The sequence below is a fragment of the Eumetopias jubatus genome, unplaced genomic scaffold (genome assembly GCF_037043125.1).
Source record: "Eumetopias jubatus isolate StellerSeaLion01/CBP00866 unplaced genomic scaffold, mEumJub1_p1.0 scaffold_7, whole genome shotgun sequence".
In the NCBI taxonomy this organism is placed as follows: Eukaryota; Metazoa; Chordata; class Mammalia; order Carnivora; family Otariidae; genus Eumetopias; species Eumetopias jubatus.
The window spans coordinates 37,353,793-37,373,832 of record NW_028274813.1 but is presented as its reverse complement, the minus strand read 5'-3'; the positions used below and the strand labels follow the sequence as shown (position 1 = coordinate 37,373,832).

The following is a 20,040-nucleotide window of genomic DNA, read 5'->3' as shown; positions in this document are numbered from 1 at the left end:
TCCACACACTAGGTCATGGGACAGAATAGTTTTGCACTTAAGGAGCATTTTGAAACAGGTACAAAATGGGGAAATTACTACATCTCTGTATAAACAATAAAAATGATTAAGTAAGGAATAATACCAGTTAAGACTGTTAGTAGAGACAGTTGAATAAAAGAATGTTAGTTCTGAGTAGAGTTGGCAGTATGATAATATTGAAAGTTGTACTTTTCAGGAGTGTTAAAATAATATTTCTAGACGTAAGAAAATACCAAACAAAATGCCACATTTTGTTTACCTAATCCCGTATTTCTGACAATGGCAGAAAGGGCATTTTAAGGGAAAATACATAATTAGCCCTCTTGCTCCTAATTTCCCTTTATAAATTATTATGCTATCTTATTTCTAATGAGATGTTCATTTTACTATTATCACTGCATACATTTGACAAAATACAGATCTAATCATCAGACAGACTTCAAAACTATACCACTCAGCTTGTATGACCTCCTTGGCAATAGGAGGAAAGCAATATAAGTCAAATGCAAGTTCTTGGTTGAGGTTGGGGCAAAATACCCAAGACTTCACTTCCAAAAGTTGTGTGCCTCATGCAACTCAATGTCAGTATTTGGAGACTGTATGGTGAATATTTCCAGAAGCAGGAAGACAAAACACAGAGGTATAAGAAAAGAGCAAGACAAAAATCTGTCTCTTATCAATGCTTCAAAAATCATTTGAGTATATTAGAAAACAAAAAAGAAGTGTGGGAATAAACCTTCAACTTGAACCATAGTGCTGAACACATCAAATAAAATAATGCTGAGCAAGATATAAGATTTGAGGCTCATAGAAGGAGACTCACTTCATTAAAATGGAAAAAGCCTTGGACTTTGGGGTCAGAACAAGTGTTCTGGTGGGCTTTGCCACTGAGTGGTCTAGCATGAAACCTTTGGAGCCCCATGACTTTTTCTTTAACTGTGGTCAAATATATAGCCTCATCAATTTTTAGGACCCAGTTCTTCTTACTTAAAATAAAAAGGGCAGTCAAGATGATTTTTAGTCTCAGCTATGTCTAAAATTTTATGAATCCTTCAATTAATACTAGTGTATGTATTTCTAAGAGCATTTTACATTTCTTTTACCTAAGAATGGTGAAAACTGAGGACATGCTGATTCTCAATCAAGAGTCTGAGGCTCTGCAGATGACTTGTCTGGTCTGCTATACTTTGTTAGATGCACTGTGATTTGTCTTACAAGAGCATAAACCCTCTCTGCCTTACAGAAAGGAAAAGCCTTTGATTGTAGCCTCTAATCCCATTCTGCTGAAACTACAGACCAAAAGTCCTGCACATAGTATAAGAAGATGTGCTTAGGACACTGCTGATTGTTTTAGAAGCTTTCTATTAAGGGAAAACTTAAACAAAAATTATGAAAACATATATTCCCTTTTGGACTATATCTCAGTAGATGAAATTTATTTTCTTTCAAAGCTTTGCTATGTCACCCTTGGCAGGAAAATCATTCAACCTCTTTGGATCTCATGAGGATGAATGCTTTGTATGAAATTTGAATTATACCTAATCTGCCCCTAGGTAGGTATCTGAAATAGATGATCTCTTAAGGTGACCTTAAGCTCTATGATCTCTATTTCTGTATTGTTAAGTTGAAAACTAATTTGATATACATTCCTATAAACTCAGTCTTACAGAAGTTTAAGGCTTCCCTCAGAGAACTGTATTAGATTAATTCTCAATAGCAGATAGTGTCACTAGATATTAGAAGGAAGTATCTGTGTACATCTTCACCTACACAATAGTATCATTTTTTTAAATATTTATTTGAGAGAGAGACAGAGCAGGAGCAGGGGGAAAGGCAGAAGGAGAAGAAGAGGGACAAACAGACTCCCCACTGAGTGCAGAGCCCGACACAGGGCTTGATCCCAGGACCCTGAGATCATGACCTGAGCCAAAGTCAGATGCTTAACTGACTGAGGCACCCAGGTGCCTCCACAATAGTATCATTATTACTTGTGGATTTCCTGAGATTGCAGAATGCCTAATGCCTGTCACCCATCTGCATAATCCATTTGGATCTGTGTTTTTGGATATTTTTTATGCTGCAGAAAAGATCACTGACCTCCAACAGTTGGATAATACAGAAAAATAAGTCTGCTTATCTAAGAATTTCCTGAAATTGCTCTCTGATAAGACCTAAGAACTTCTTAGTCATAAAAATATCTATTTTGGGAGAGGCAAATTCACATAGAGACTCTAATTCATCCTTAGTGCCAGTTGAGATGTACTTTAATATAGGTGATAACACCTTATAATATTAACATCCTTGAGCATATCATGCAGCAGATTGCCATGGGCTAGAAGTGGCTAGAAGGCATGAGCACTGAGAAAGAGGAGATTTTCTCTGGAGTTCTGGGATCACCCTGTAGGTAACACAGGTTAGATACCTGACAACAAAGGCTACTCATGGAAGTGCAAAGGTAAGAGAATTAGAGGAAAACAAAATGATAGAAATAGAAGTCAATAAATGTTATTCAACGTATATTTATTAATTGAGAACTTGACACCTGCCAAGCATTGTTCTAGTCACTGAAGGCATAGCAATGAACAAAACAGATACCCTCCCCTTGTAGAGCTTACATTCTAGCAGAACATCATATGGAAGCCCACCCAGGAAAGGTAGAGACTGTACTGAAGAAGCTCAACTGCAAGTGAGAAGAATATCAAGAATGGCACCGCCCAGTGACAGGAAACAAGGAGAAAGTCTAGAACTAAGAGTCAGATGCCCAGAATCAAGGAAAATGACGATATGGTAGTCTAGAGAACAGTCAGGGATCACATTAACGTTTAGCCAATGATCGATCACACACTACAAGGCTAGGTTTTTAGGGCTGGCCTAGTTCCTATTGCTCTGCCACTCTGATTCTTAAGAACCAAATCTCCACAAGGTGAGAAGCCAGGGCAGATTCTGACACCCAGACTATTTTAGTACCTGCAGTGTTTTGGATATGAGACAAAACTGGCTCATTAAGTACCAAATTCTGCACACAATAACAATTCTGTGTGATAATAAATTATCCTAAATACTGTCTGTGTATTTCAATTGAATACATAACTACCTAGGAGATAAGTGAGTAATCCATGAGTATGGAAGACAGTTGCTCAGAAAGGCATTAAGTTATGTACAAAAATTAAAAGTTGAAGGTCATAAAAGGGTCATTGATCAACTAGTCATCAAATCAATACGAGTCATCAAGACTTGAAACTAAACATGAACATTAAGCCCCTACTCCTAAAACCCTATACTGAGAACACATATACACATACACACACCACAAAATACACGTGCACACAGAATCTATGTATTAAAGAGAAGGGGTCTCTATCCTGGTGGTGTGGGAGTGGAACAGGAAGAGTTCAGACTTGTAAGTAATAAAACTGTCGTCAACTAAGAAATATGAGTGCTTCCCTTTATTGCCCTCTTGTGTATTTAGTAATTGCATGTGTTCAACCACCTCATACAGATTTCCTCCAAGTCAAGAGGCAATGACACTGAACTAATCCAAGTTTCTTATTCCACCAAGTTATTTTTTTTAATTTTATTTTACTATGTCATGTTAGTCACCATACATTACATCATTAGTTTTTTTGATGTAGTGTTCCATGATTCATTGTTTGCATATAACACCCAGTGCTCCATTCAATACGTGCCCTCTTTAATACCCATCACCAGGCTCACCCATCCCCCACCCCCTCCCCTCTAGAACCCTCAGTTTGTTTTTCAGAGTCCATCGTCTCTCATAGTTCCTCTCCCCCTCTGATTCCCCCCCCTTCATTCTTCCCTTCCTGCGATCTTCTTCTTTTTTTTTAACATATAATGTATTATTTGTTTCAGAGGTACAGGTCTGTGATTCAACAGTCTTACACAATTCACAGCGCTCACCATAGCACATACCCTCCCCAATGTCTATCACCCAGCCACCCCATCCCTCCCACCCCCCACTACTCCATCAACCCTCAGTTTGTTTCCTCCCGCAAGTTATTTTGTCTTCACTTTTATCACTACCTTCAAGCTGCATCCCTTAGAATACCTGGAAGTCAAGGTTACTAGTGATTTCCACTGTACCAGAACAAAAGCTACCTAACATTGGTTAATATCCAACCAATTCTAGATAGCTTTTGTCTGACCATTCGCTAAATCAGAAGCCAGAGGTGAAGTGTAAGTCATCCTCCACTCTTCCTTGAAGGCTCTGCATGGAAGAACACCTTCCTTCATCTGATAGCCTGAACTAAATGAATCCACCTTTGATTTTCTTTAAACACACTGAAATTAAACTCACTAAGGCTCAATAATTTTTTCAGATATTTCAAAAGATAACTCCTCTTAATTTAATTTCTAAAACTTGAGTGAATACATTCCCCTCTTTTCTACAGCTGGGAATCTATAGATAACCAAGCTTATAATCTACTCTAATGATAACTCAGAAATGGAGCAAAAGCCTTAAATTCATAAGAGTGAACTTAGTAATGGAAGGAAACTTGACATTTCAGCTTTTCTTTAGTTTTAGATTCTGTTAATAAATTACAAATAATATACAATTCTCATGTGCTCAATTAACTCTTAAATAAGGCTTTACACTTCGGAAATGTGAAATGGGAAGGTTTTTCCTACATCTATTTTGAGATATTTTAAAGTAGTAATATTAACTGTAAATATACTTTGCTGTTCTGTTTTCTTCAGGCTCCTAGGAAATTACAGAAAGATTCTGATAACCTAGTGCCCCCAGATTTAACCCTTATGCTATCAATATAGATTAAGGAACTCATTAGTCCACCATAATTCATTCTGCATCATGATTTGAATAAAGCAAATCACTTTCTGAGTCAGGATGGGGGCAAAGACAAATTAAGATGCTCCATATGCAGCATCTACCTTTGCAGTTTTTTGGTTCCAAGATATGACACTGAAATTTAAGACAAGAAGATTTATGTCTTTTTCTCATAAAACTTACTCCGAAGAGATAATCTTGTAAAGCTGCCTCAGCATTACTGGGAAACACCTCTTTTTGGCATGCATGGATACCCAACATTAAACCCTCCTTTCTATGAATTCCTTTAGGAGGTATAACCCTAACTCCATATGCATAAAGATTTAATTTAAAGTATAGGGAAAATAATAACCAAGGTGTGGGCATAGAAGGAAGAAATTGCTTTCATACCATAAGCTTTCCCAGTGGGCAGAAATAATGGAAATCTACGCTATGTCTTCAACCCAATAATCCATAGGTATGTCCAGAAACGGAATCTACAGCAACAGTCCCAAGAATATCGCTTTCCCTAATGGCAATTCTTTTAGATGAGGAGGGGAAGGGCATAAGTCCCAAGCAAATCCGTCTTTCCATTTGAATTGTCAATAGGTCACTGAAGCTATATGCTATGAATCAATCAGAATTACATTCTGTTTGCATAAGGATATCTATAGCAATACAGTGAAAAAGTTTGATTCACCTTTGTCAGCAAATAGCAGGCAACTTAGATAAAAATGTTTTAGGGGTTGGGGGAGAATGCAAGATGGAGACCTACTATTGGTATAGCTGCTTCAATTTTTCATTTTACATTGCCAATGAATATTGAGAATTGAGAGGAAATCCCCCATCCACCCTCATCTTATCATGGGGAGTATCCTTAAAGGGAAAGCAGAAAGTATATTGATCCATATGTTTCAAAAGTCTTTCTGAGGTAGATTCAGAGTTCAATTTTATGATCAATATAGCATATGTTGTCCAGGCATCAACAGAATGTACATAATAAGCTGCTACTTAACTCATTATAGACTATGAAGTGAATTCTTGTTTCTTTACAGGCATTCTGATCAGAATTCAAAGATTTCAGAAACAAAGATTTTCACGAGGTCACAGGAATCCCTCTCTTGATCCTTTTGGATCCCAGCAACTATATGTAACAACCCAGTAAATAATCTCAATGAAAGATTAAAAATTATTGAAGATCATACAAATAATCTCATATGGCCACATATGAAGGAGATACATAAAAACACCCTGCCTTTCTTTAGAAGAAAACAATTATTATTATTATTATTATTATTATTATTATTTTGCTGGTAACATTAGTTTTTACTTTCATTCCAGTTAGTTAACATACAGTGTTATATTAGTTTCAGTTGCACGACCTGAAGTGTTAAATTACTATATTGTACAGCAGAAAACAACTATTGAAAGCTAAAAATTCCAAATTATTCTTCAGCAACTAAGTATGGTGACAAAGGTCACTGTGATGCAGTGGTTAGAACTGACAAATTTTGACCACTAACTTGCTTTATGGCGGTGGTCCTTTGTCCCACACTAACACCTAGTGTTTCAGATTTTACTTAGGCTTTACTGACATCACAAGCAAAGTGAAAATAACTAAAGACAATGCATGAATCTTTTGAGCAAGCAGTCTGAGAAATAAATAGCAATAACTCTAGATTAGCATGACTTTTAGCCAGAGGTTATAAACAATGAGTAACAGATGTCTGAGCCAGAGTCCTTTTATTGCATTATCTTAAGTGAAATTCAGGTTTATTTTTAAGCTCTCTTGAATCAGATACTATAAGGTAAGAAAAGTGTTTTTATTAGTGGGAAAGAAATGCTTTTGTAGATGAACCCAGTGAAAAAGTAAGACTGAAAAATTAACATGGGTGTTCATCACATACTGAAAAAAGAGGTTTTTTGATCTGAAAGACACTGGAATATTGGAAAAAAATAGCATGGATGAAAAGAAAAGAGATGTAAATTTTGTCTTGAATCTAACATGGCCTTATCTGACCCAGAATGAGGCCAAGGAATAAAATCTATCACTGCCTCATCTACAGCATGGCATTATTATGAGTACTCATAAATGTCAATAAGTAAAAAAAGAAACAATATAGTTAGACAGAAGAGCAGCAAATGAAATATGAAACCATGCTAGCTTTATTGCTCTTCACATAATCACAAAATGCAATAATATTTTTTGCATTCCCCATTTTTCTCTTTATGTCTCTTCCCACCACCACTTCCCACACCAACTTGGCCTGGTAATTGAAACTTCCAGTTGAATCAGTCCCATGGAAATGGAGCATGGAAAACCAACACCAACCACAGCAGAAAAAAAAAATCTCTAAACATTTTAACTTGGATGTTAAATTTTCTCATTTAATGAAAACTCATGAGAATAACTGGATGCTGAGTCAATGAGCCAGCAAGTACTTATTAAGCACCTGCTAAGTACACAGCATTGTCCCAGGCACTGTGGACTAATAAAAAAATAAATAAATAAAACCAGATGTTTAGTTCTAAAGAGCATAGAATATATTAGGAGCACAGACTAGAGAATATTATGTAAAATATTATATCATATAATATAATAAAGTTACTTTCTAAGATTACATTTTAGAAAGTAAGAGAAAAAATAGTATGTGTGTTTTACTCACTATGATATCTAATTTCTAGTATTAAAAATAGAACTAAAAGACTAGAACAATGGTAAAAAGTACAGAGGGGAATGAGTGGATTTGATTTAAAATCCCTTATGTTGCACTAAAAGAAGGGAAAGCTACTCATTAACAGTAGACTTTGTTAAACATACATATTAAGATTTCTAGAGAAATCACTAAAAGAATAGACATAGAGATTCTAACTCCCAAAACAGTCAAGGGAGAAAAAGTCAACCCACAAGGAAGGAAGGAAGGAAGGAAGAAAAGAAAAAGCAAGCAAGCAAGCAAGAAAGAGAAAGAAAAACAGAAAAATTAGAAATTGAAGGCTTACAAAGTAAGATTATAGACAGAATTTTAAAGTACTGGTAATTAAAACATGTAAACAGACTAAACTCTTTAGTTAAAATCGATTGCCAAAGTGAATTTTTCAAAAATACAACAATGAATTATTTATGTGAGATTCAAAAGAGAAATAAAACACTAAAAGGTTGAAACTTGAAGGTTAAAAATTATGTCAGACAAATATTAATCGAAATAAATCTGGTATTAATAATAGACAATAGATCCCCATTCAAAAATCATTATTAGAAATATATGCAAATACTGCTAGAGATCAAATAATATAAAAATTATTGCTGAAGATATTATGAATTATTGCTAGAGATATAAGAGTTATATAATAATGTTAACTATACTGGAACTTAATATTAAATTAAATTAAATTTAAAAAAGAAACAGATACAAAAATAAGTTATATAATAGACATTAGATGCAAAATGTGATACACAGAGTAACTACATATGGGTAAAAATGTTAATTACCCTGAGATGTCATTTTAAACTTGTATGTACCTTGTAACATAGCTTCAAAATATATAAAGCTGAAATTGCCAATAGACAGGAGTTTGAGAAATTCACAAAAATGAAAGGAGATTTTAACACATCTCTCTTAAAAACAGATTCATCAACCAGATGAAAAAATCTTTAAAGATATTGAGCAACACAGTACATAAACCACAAAATCTGGAGAATTTAATTATTCTCAAAGGAATGTTAAAAATGAACCATATCAAGGCAGTAAAACAAGTCTTGACAAATTTCAAAAACACTGGCACAATGTAGAATATATTTATATATATTAGAATACGTGTATAAATACAAATATATTTATTAATGTATCTAATATAAATGTTTATTTTTAATATTTTTAAATATTTATATTAGATTATAAGTTAGCAGTCAATACCTATAAATACAGAGAACAAACTGAAGGTTGCCAGAAGGGAAGGAGAAGGGGGGAGGAGCAAAATGGGTGAAGGAGAGTGGGAGATACAGGCTTCCAGTAACGCAACGAATAAGTCATGAGAATAAAAGGCACAGCACAGGGAATATAGTCAATGATACTGTAATAACATTGCATGGTGATGGAGGGTAGCTATATTTGTGGTGAGCACAGCATAATGTTTAGAGAAGTTGAATCACTATGTTGTACACCTGAAACTAATGTAACATCGTGTGTCAACTGTACTCAAATTTTAAAAATTCTGAAATAAATAAATAAAAATGGAAAAAATTTAGCAGTCAATAGCAAAAATTAAAAAAAAACACTCATGCATTTAGAAATGTTAAAATAAGCTTTTAAATAACCTATAGGTTAAAGAAGAAAGATATCAAAATAGAAATTGGAAAATACTTAGAACTGAACATTATCTTGTATCTAATCTAAGGCATGCAGTTTTTCACATTTTAATATCTCTGAAATCAGAATATATCTTATAATCAATGATAAATTTCAACTATAGTTGACCAGATGACATAATTGCCATTACCTTCACATAACGGATTGTTATGCCTGGTGACTTAAGAAAATTGCATCCTTCATATTCCAGTGTGCAAAACATTTAGGACATTTAAGGAAAAAATACAAATTCTGTTTGTTCACCAAAAATGATCCAGTGGCATATTTCTGATAAGATCAAGAGAGCACCTGGGTCAAAACTCACAGAATAGCTGTCAGCATTTTGGAAGCAAATCCCAGGAAAAATAGTAAAGCACTCCTTTTTTTTTTTAAGATTTTATTTATTTATTTGACAAAGAGAGACAGCGAGTGCAGGAACACAAGCAGGAGGAGTGGAGAAGGAGAAGCAGGCTTCCCGCTGAGCAGGGAGGCTGATGCAGGGCTCCAAGCAGGGCTCCATGCAGGGCTCGATCCCAGGACCCTGGGATCATGACCTGAGGCGAAGGCAGATGCTTAAGGACTGACCACCCAGGAGCCCCAGTAACGCACTCTTTAAGGAATGCCTTTGATGGCACAGAGGATGACTTAATATGGACAAAAATAAAAGTCTATGTCTGAATCAATGAATGATTCAGAAGAGATGGATTCTGAATGTGAAGAAGCTTAATCAATATCTTAACCAATTTGATTATAGATATTTCTTTCACATATATGCACAAGAGCAATACGTGGCATAATTACATGTTTTTAAAAGTTTATAGAATCATCCGATAAGTGTAAAATAAAAATTAGGAATGATAAGAAACCATTATGCTATAACTGCATTTTTTCTAAGTGTTATATAAAATAATCCTTAGAATAAATGATGAACTATGTACCATATGTGGCAATTGTGTGATAAAGCTAAGAGAAAGTATTGAACACTTACAATAAAGAGATGAAAGTCGGAAAATAAATGAGCTCAGCGTCCAAATAAAGAAGTTTAAGAAAATAAATTTAAAAAAAATTAAATGAAGGAAATAGCTAAGAGAAGAGCAGAAACTAATAAAAAAGAAAACAAAAGGGGGGCCTGGGTGGCTCAGTCATTAAGCGTCTGCCTTCAGCTCAGGTCATGATCCCCGGGTGCTGGGATCAAGCCCCACATCGGGCTCCCAGCTCAGGGGGAAGCCTGCTTCTTCCTCTCCCAATCCCCCTGCTTGTGTTCCTTCTCTAGCTGTGTCTCTCTCTGTCAAATAAATAAATAAAATCTTTAAAAAAAAAAAAAAGAAAGAAAACAAAAATATGATGTAGAGGGTCAACAAAACCAAAAATTGGTTCTTTAAAAAAAAAAAAAGAATAAAAGTGCTTAGCAACGTTGATCAAGGAAGGGCACCTGAGTGGCTCAGTTGGTTAAGCGACTCAGGTCATGATCCTGGAGTCCTGGGATCGAGTCCCGCATCCGGCTCCCTGCTCAGCAGGGAGTCTGCTTCTCCCTCGGACCCTCCCCCCTCTCATGCTCTCTCTCTCTATCTCATTCTCTCTCTCAAATAAATAAATAAAATCTTAAAAAAAATTTAAAAAAAACATTGATCAAGGAAAAGAGAGAAAAGTAGAAACAAATAATAATAAAATAAAGAATAAACATAAATGAAGGCACAGCAGAAACTAACTGTGATGAGATGAAAACGTATGCTAATAAATTTGAAAATTCATGTGAAATGAACACATTTCTACCAAATGTAATTTAACAAAACTTATCAACATAGCAAAAGTGGCTCAAAAAGAAAAAGGAAACTTTTCTTTTGATACTGCAAATATTGAAAAAATTGAATCAGAATTAAAATCTTAGCACAATATCACTAAGTATAGATGGTTTTTTCAGGGACGTTCTAGGAAACATTCAAGAAATATGAATTCGGTCTTACATAAAACTCCTTCAGAATCCAGAAAAATTGGGAAAAGTCCCACTCTTTATGGGGCTAGTTCACCTTGATACCCATTACTAATCTCACTTATGAATACAGATGCAAAATTCTCAGTAAAACATTAGCAAAAATAACTCACCAATTTATGAAAAAAGTTACACTTCTACATGAAAACGATTCATAATGACCAAACAAGTTCATTCCAAAGATGTAAGATTTAGTGTTATAAAATGTATTATTCTAGTTTACTATGTTAACAGATTAAAAGAGAAAACTTGATTTTCTCAATAAATTTGTTACAAAATTATCAGCAAACTAGAATAAAAAGACCCTTCTTTATTTAACATGATACTTTTTAAAACTATAACAAACATCATACTTGATGGTAAAACAGAAAAGTATTTCTTTTGAATGCAGAAACAAGGTAAGAATATTCATTTTCATCACTTTTGTCACCAAACGAGGAATTCTAGCTAGTTCCAATAAGACCAAAAAAAAAAAAAAAAAAGTTAAAGTGTTAGGGTTGAAAGAAAAAATATTATGTATTTTACCACATACAAAACACAAAAGAATCTATAGACAATTTTTTAGAAATGATAAAAGTTTATCACTATGACTAACCTATAAATTTAATAAAGAAACATTAATGGCTTTCCTATTCAATATCTATAAATGGCTAGAAAACATAATTTTAAAGTATACTATTATAATTCGCTAATTCAACAAACATGTATTAAGTGGCCATTATGTGTCATGAACTAGTCTATGGGCTGGGACAATATAAGTTAAAACACACATACATAAATAAATAAAGCACAAAAATTTCTGCCCATGTTAAGTTCACTATAGATATATATATGTATGTATATAACATTATATATAATATAGAATATATACCATATATATATTATCATATTTTATATATTTAATGTATATGTTTTTTATAAACTTAACAATAGTTATATAAGACCTTCATGGAGAAAATTATAAACACACAGAAATAAATACCATGCTCCTTTCTTTCCGTGCCGATAGCACTCTCACAAACATGTTGAACGTTCCTAAAACCCACCGGACTTTCTGCAAGAAGTGTGGCAAGCACCAGCCCCACAAAGTGACACAGTACAAGAAGGGCAAAGATTCTCTTTATGCCCAGGGAAAGCGGCGTTATGACAGGAAGCAGGGTGGCTATGGTGGGAAGACTAAGCTGATTTTCCGGAAAAAGGCTAAAACTACAAAGAAGATTGTGCTGAGGCTTGAATGTGTTGAGCCCAATTGCAGATCTAAGAGAATGCTGGCATTAAGAGATGCAAGCACTTTGAGCTGGGAGGAGATGAGAGAGGGCCCAAATGATCCAGTTCTAAGCTTCATATTTTGTTAATATTATGAAGACAATAAAATCTTGAGGTTATGTTCACTTCAAAAAAAAAAAAGAAAAGAAATACCATGCTCAGTATCATGAAATACCATTTCTCTAACAACTGATCTACAGTTTCAAGGTAAAATCAAAATATCAACAGGTTGTAGGTATTCCTATGGGTGTGTGCATAAATTTGCTTGGTGATTCTAAAACTGGAAGAGAAAAATGCCAAGAAGGGTCATAACATTCCAAAATGAGCAGCACCAGGCTAAAAGATTTGCCTTACTTTATAATAATATTAATTATAAACTTCTACTAACAAAAAGCAACAAGTAAATATTGGAGAGGCAGCATAGTATACAGAGCCAGACTACCTGAGCTCAAACTTTGGTCTGCGACTTTCCAGATGTGTGACTCTGGAAAAGTTAAGCTCTTGTGCCTAAGTTGCCCACATCTATAAAATTAGGGTAATAAGAGTAACTTCCTTACAGATTAATGAGTTAATCTTTATAAAACTCTTAGAACAGCAACTGGCATATAGTAGGTACTATACATGTATTTGATAAATAGATAGTGTGGTAGATATATGGAAAGACAGGTAACTCCATCAACTCCATGTGTTTATGAAAGCTTGATATATAAAACAGGTAACACTGCAGATGAGTTGGGGGACATGAACAATTCGATAAATGGTACTAAAATGTCCAGATCTGGGAAAATGAAACTAAATCCCTACCTCACATCTTAATAATTTTAGCATTTTAGATCTGACTAGGGTTTAAATTGAAGTGGAAAAATATTTTAACATTCAGAAGGAAATATAGGAGAGTATTCCTAAGATCTCAAACAAGACGGCAAAAGCACAAACCATGAAAGATTGGTTTGACTACGTTAAATGAAGATCTGTTCCTAAGATACCATAATGAAGGTAGCAGAGTGGTGCAGGGGAAGTTTGCTGGCCCATAAGATAACACAATGAAAATGAAAATATGCGACACACTGGGAGAAGATATTTGCAACTAAAGATATATCCAGAATATAGAAAGAATAACCAGGAATCAATTAAAAAGACAAGCAACCAAATGAAAATGAACAGATTTGAAAAAGTCTATTATAGAATAGGAGACATATGAAACGATTCTCATCTTTTTAAAATTCTGATTAGTAATCAGGGAACCTAACCTGAAAACACAATTATCACATTCCCATCCACCTGGTGGTGATGTGGATCAGGACCTCATGTTTACTGCTGGTGGAACACCATGGAAATAAAATTTCACATCATCTTGTAAAGTTGACCAAATTCACAGCTATGACACAGTAACTCCTCTTATAGGCATATATATATATACACTCTTGTACATCTGCACTGAGAGATGTATGCAAAAATGTTTACAGAAGCACTGTTTGTACTGAAAATAAAACTAGAGATAATCATAACATGTAGCACACTTTAGCCTGGTAACAAGAATTGCAGGAGCCATACAATAGAGCACTATTCAGCAGTGACAAAAAAATGAACCACAGTCTCACATAACACAATGAATGAATCTAATACACATAATGGTCAGGCAAATGAGCAAGTCACAGAAGAATGCATATAGTATATGAATCCATTTGTATAAAATGCAAAAACAGGTAAAACTAAGCAATGTATTATTTGGGGACACATTCCTTAGGTATGGAAACAAAACCAGGATAGTGGTCTCCTCTAAGGCAGAGGGAAGAATATTGGATTGTCAAGGACCAGGGTGACATCTAAAGCACTGGTAGTGTTTCTTTTTTTCTTTAAGCTGGGTGGTAGGTGCATTTTGCTGCTTTGATACTGTACATATATTTGATAGACACTCTTTAAGTACACGATGTATCACATGACAAAACAAATAATTACAAGTATTCTTTATTCTTTATAAAGAATATAAATAAAGAATACTTGTAATTTCTACCTTCAGCGAAATGCATAACACTTTTAAAAATACATGTAGGGGCACCTCAGTGGCTCAGTTGGTTAGGTGTCGGACTCTTGGTTTTGGTTCAGGTCCTGATCTCAGGATTCTGAGTTGGAGCCCCCTGTGGGGCCCCATGCCCAGCATGGAGTCTGCTTGTCCCTCTCCCTCTGCTTCTCCCCCTTCTCTCTTGAATAAATAAAATCTTAAATATATATATATGTAAACAGATGTTTATTTTATAATCCACATGCAGTTTATTTTATTTTGTTGTGATAAGAACACGGAACATGGGACCTAGCCTCAGAACAGATTTTGAAATGGCATTTCTAGACGCTTCTACAACTGCTACACAATGTTTCCATCTTGCAGAACTGAATCTTGCTAACAAACCCTCATAAAGTTTCATAAAACTTTTTTCACTTGCACATTTATTTCCCCACTCTTGGAAACTGTGACTCGATGACCTCTCTAACACTGAAGTAGGCTGGGTCTGATGGAGTATGGTATGTTTTTTAAGAACCCAATTCTGTAGTCAGAGAAATCTGGTTTAAATCCTGACTCTGCCACCAGTTAGCTGTAGGACTTCAGACAAATCACTTAATTTTTCCTTGTTCCAATTTTCTCATCTGAAAAAAATGTGGATAATAATATCTATTTCATATGACTGTTATAAATACATTTATAAAAATTATGTGATTTTCCATAAATTATGAAAATTAGAAATGGTGTCAGACCCATAATAGGGCATAATAAATAAGTTGTGGATAAGAGCAGAATACTGTGGTCCTCTGATTATATTCCAAATGAAAGAACAGACCTCCCTTCTTCCTCGTCACAACACCCTTGTGTTCCTGTCAAAAGATGCAGTCCTCAAACCACTACCTCTACCACACACACCCATACCCACACCCACACACTCCTCTACTACCAAAGCTTACTCCCCTCCTGGTTTCCATTTTGCTAAAAATCTTGTCAGGATGAGAATGTGGCAAGTGTTTATTTTGAAAATTGGGTTTCTCCCAGAGGGGAAAGGAATGGGACCCAACTCAGAGTCTGCCCCTTTAGAAATAAGAAGGGACCACTCTTCTGAGATTGAGGGAAAGATGGGCTGAAAGGCAGACAGTGAAAGTGAATGCTGGGACCATCAATCTTGTTACTTTGCGTCTCTGGACCCCAGTTTAATTGAAAAGTTTGGTCAGCCAACATGTATGGTCTTCTTCAGTACTAGCACTCTATCAGCCCATGTAGGATGCTGACTCACTGCAAGCTCAGAAAAAAATAATTTAGAAGTGGCAGGGAATGTGCCAGGGGATCAGTGATAAATAAATAAGAAGATTATTCCACAATGACAAAGATGAAACTGGACTGCATCATTCATATGGCCTGAGGAAGCAGCTAGAAAAATAATGAATAGATTGATGGATGGTTGGCTTCATTTCTGGGGCTATCAAAGTTATACAGAATGTATGATTACTAAAGCTATTATAAATAGTTTAATACTAAAAGTTGATCTTATGTTATATCTAACTAATTTCATTATATTATAAATAATATTTATTTATTTCCAGAAAATATTGATTGTGAGATCACAGGCTCTTTCCTTAAATGAAAAAAGCCATTCTTATATCAGTTTATTAAGGAGCTATAAAACATTTATGTGAAATTGAGAGAGCATGGCTTTTGAACATGTCAGAAATGATGGCATTCCTATAAGATTACCCCAAGACTACTCCTTGATGAAGTCATTACAAATGCAACTTCCTCAGAAATGCACATCATCTTCATCAAGAATGCAAGTAAATCAAAAAGTAGCTGTTTCCACATGGGCATATAAGTAATTTTAGTCTAAGTTAACTCTATACATCAAGAATGAAATTACCAGAATATTTTCTCTTAATCACTGTATGTGTTTTTCCTTCATCGGCATGGCTCTGCTATTTTACACAAGTGAAGGGTCTCCACACTGAATTCAGTCATATGATGCCACTTTTATGCTATTATTATAGACTCAAAAGCAGATGAAACCTAGTTAGAAGCAGCCTAATTAATTTGACTGGAGGGGGTATTATGTTTGATTCTTGCCACTAACCAGAGAGATCCTCTCGTCTTCAGCAAAATTGCACCCACACATAGAGCCCCATCCCTCCCCCCAACCCCGGTCCTCTGCGGTTTCCTTATAAGCCACACCATCTCTGATCTGGAGAAGCTGCCTTGGGTCACCTCACACATGCATACACACATACACATACACACTTCACAGAAATTAAGCCCTCATCAATGGTGCAAAATCATTTTTCTTTTAGTCAGGTTTATCATTTCTCATAGTTTTCACAGATGATATACTGAAGCTTAAGTGGCTGCTAAAGATAACCACTAGCCTTTGATAAAATAAAAAGTGCTGATTTCCACCTTGGATGTACATCTCACAATTCATTTTTCCCTACCACAAGCCAAATGGAGGTCTTACATCTGAAATTTGATTATGTCTGACTTCCACAAAGCTTACCACCAATAGTAATCATTAGCTTACCTGTAAGAGCTTTGCTTTTCAGGGAAAAAAAAGAAAAAGAAGTTTAAAAGAAAATGGAACTAACTTAGATTATGATGTAAAGAATATTCATTTATAAAGCTTAAATTTTACCCCACCACTGATCTAGATGTGTTTCTGAGTATGAGTATATTTTTTTGTTTACAGAATCAGAGCTCTGGAGGGGTCACTGAGAAGTCATCAAGTCAATCATTGGGGTTCAGATGGAACTGTACCCAAACTAGGTTAAGAAAAAAAAACTACCTCCCTTCCTGATGAAGTCCCAATAAGTAGCCACAACTTCCCTTCCTTTCCTCTCCCCAAATTTCAAAACCTCACCAGTTCCTCAGATCTTTTTGGAATATACAATGAAGCCTCTTCTGTTTTGTTTCAGCTTTGGTAACATTTGCATAATAACCCTGATACTGAAAATTATTAATGAAGATAGAAAATAATGAGGCACAGAGAATAAGGCCATAGAAAGTGAGCATTATGCATGTCTGCCATGAAAGTCACTCCCATCCTGGCCTTAATCTCACAATGACCCCACGATGAAAGTTTGGATTCCTTCTACCTTATTTTTCCTGTCCTTGCTAAGATTGCTTTTCCTCTCTTCTCCTTCACTTTGGGGGAAAAACACAAGATGACAGATGTTAGGTAAGAGTCCTGGATTCTCCCAACAAAAAGGAAGTCATGAAATCATGAAGTTGCTAAAGGATAGAAAATTATTCTGTGGCATGTGTTCATTTGCTGTCAAAATTCCTGTTAGCTTTCCCGCTCTCCAGTAAATGAGGCCAACTTCCCGCTCTGGGAAACAATGTCAGCAGAGAGGAGAGAAGAAGTGTGGTGCAGCCAGCTTCCAGGCTGAGCCAACCATGTCTAATTCTCCCAGGCCCTCTGTTACACTCACTTGCTACATCGCAAGGACCCACAGAGTGCTTTTCTTTTCTTTTCTTTTCTTTTTTTTGTGCTTTTAAATAGGCTCTCCATGGTACACGATAAAAGAGAAACATGTTCAGTAACAGTTACTGAGATGGGCGGAAACTGAGGCGGGAACCAGGCCCACTTCTCATCCATCTGCCACCCACACAGAACGTGATAGTGCTGCCTCCTGCCTATTGCTCTGCTTCTTCCATATGGTTGGAAAGTTGCCTTCCTTACTCAAAAAGGTAACACACCTACTGTAAAACTTCTACATGAGCTCCCTTCACGGACAAGGACTACAGTTTTATTCAACCTCATAGTTTGTTTTTTCAATTTTTCTCCAGTATTTTAATATCTTGACTGCATTCATTCATTCATTCATTGTCATTCATTTACTGAGAGTCTAATGACTGTCAGACACCATGGTCGGTTCTTGTTAGGAAATGATGAGCAAACCTACACATTCCCTGTGTTCAGGGGAGCTTAAAATCTATCCACTGGGAAGAATTAAATTTAAAAGTCACACATGTGACCTTTGTATGTGGATGTGTGTCATCACAGACACACACATACTTGATCCTGGGAGTTTATTAAAGGCTGAGATGACCTAAGTTGGAAGGTCAGAGAAGACTTCCAATGAAATAGTGATCAAGTTGAGATGTAGAGGAAACACAGAAGCTCATTCTGTAACAAAGCCACTTTCCTCTCTTTGACACAAATCTATATTTCACTTGAGTCAACACTGCTCATAATTTCCATTAAGAATGAGAATAATACATCTTCTCTTTTAAACAAAAGGTTGGATACTGAAAATGTTAAGACCTGTCTAGTTCTCTTTCGAACAATAAACAGAACACAGCTAGAACACAGAAACAGAACACACCTTTGCTTTCCAACTGAAATTGTTAAACTCATAAATATTAAAAGAACAGACCACCCTTCACATATAAAAGTCATGTTGTTCACCCACCATAAGTAGGATACAAATTAGAGAGTTTGGGCTTTTTCTTTTCTTTTCTTTCTTTCTTTTTTTTTTTTTTTTTTTGAGATAGTGAGAGAGAGGGTGCACAAGAAAGGGGGCAGGTGCAGAGGGAGAGGGAGCGAGAGAGAATCTTAAGCATGCCCAGCACAGAGCCTGACTTGAGACTCGATCTCACAACCCTGAGATCATGACCTGAGCTGAATTCAACAGTTGGATGCTTAACCAACTCAGCCACCGAGGTGCCCGTCTTGTGAACTCTTATTTTTGGTAACATCCATGTTCCTTCTCATTTCACTTTCCCCATGAAGGTACATGAAAGATACATGTTTGTAAAGACTGTTTACTGGATTGAACAGGGAATCAGAATCCAACTCAGTTCAAAATACTTTCTAACACCTTACCTAAGGTACTTCAAAACAAAACTGTGTCCTTCATTGGACACTTACAACACCATCTCAATTTTTCCTGAATTTTTTGTTAAGCCCCATTGTTTTTTCTTAATCTTACAATCTGAACCCCTTCCTGTAATTCTGACAATTTCCCACACGTACAAAACCTAAATAAACAGAGGTCTCTCTTTATTTATTTCTGCTGCCTTGATTTTCGTTAGCATAACATCCGGCATGTTGGCTTGGATGCACAGTCTCAGGAAAACTGGACAAATTAATCAGGCTCAGTGACAAAGATCCTGTGTTTCTCATCTATATAGAAACATAAAATATGGCCCAGTCATACCTGCAGTGTTTTAGGAGTGATTACAGGGAAGCAACATAGATCTTGTCCATTATTCCCCCTTGTTTATGAGGCCTGTCATTCTATCAGAGCAGAAAATGAAATGTCTGCCATGATTTGTCTTCACAGTACCACGCTGTTTCCTAGTTTATCATGCATTTTTATTCACTCCCACATGATAGTCTCGTTGAACGGTTTCATGTTATTCTTAAAGAAAGGGCAACTCCCAGGGTTATATAACAAGGGGTCTGGAATCCAAAGAGATCAGTATCCAGGACAAGAAACCAAGAAGCTACAATCCAGAAATGCCTACAAGGTTGAAAAACTGGGAACCGTACTGAAGCACAAAGTTTGAGTAACAAGTATCAGAAATTAAAAGCAAGTAAGACCTCAATACTAAGTGACATCTTTTTGTCATTTCCTGCTCATTTGTTTGTTTTCTGTAAAGCAGG

General features: G+C 35.7%; 1 protein-coding gene and 1 pseudogene across 1 annotated transcript in view; one reads left to right on the top strand and one right to left on the bottom strand.

Moving 5' to 3' along the window:
* KCNH5 (potassium voltage-gated channel subfamily H member 5) overlaps positions 1–20,040 on the bottom strand; it is a 302,764-nt gene that overhangs the window by 128,929 nt on the left and 153,795 nt on the right. The gene's annotated exons all lie outside the window — the stretch shown is intronic.
* On the top strand, positions 12,163–12,478 carry LOC114225236 (large ribosomal subunit protein eL42-like; annotated as a pseudogene).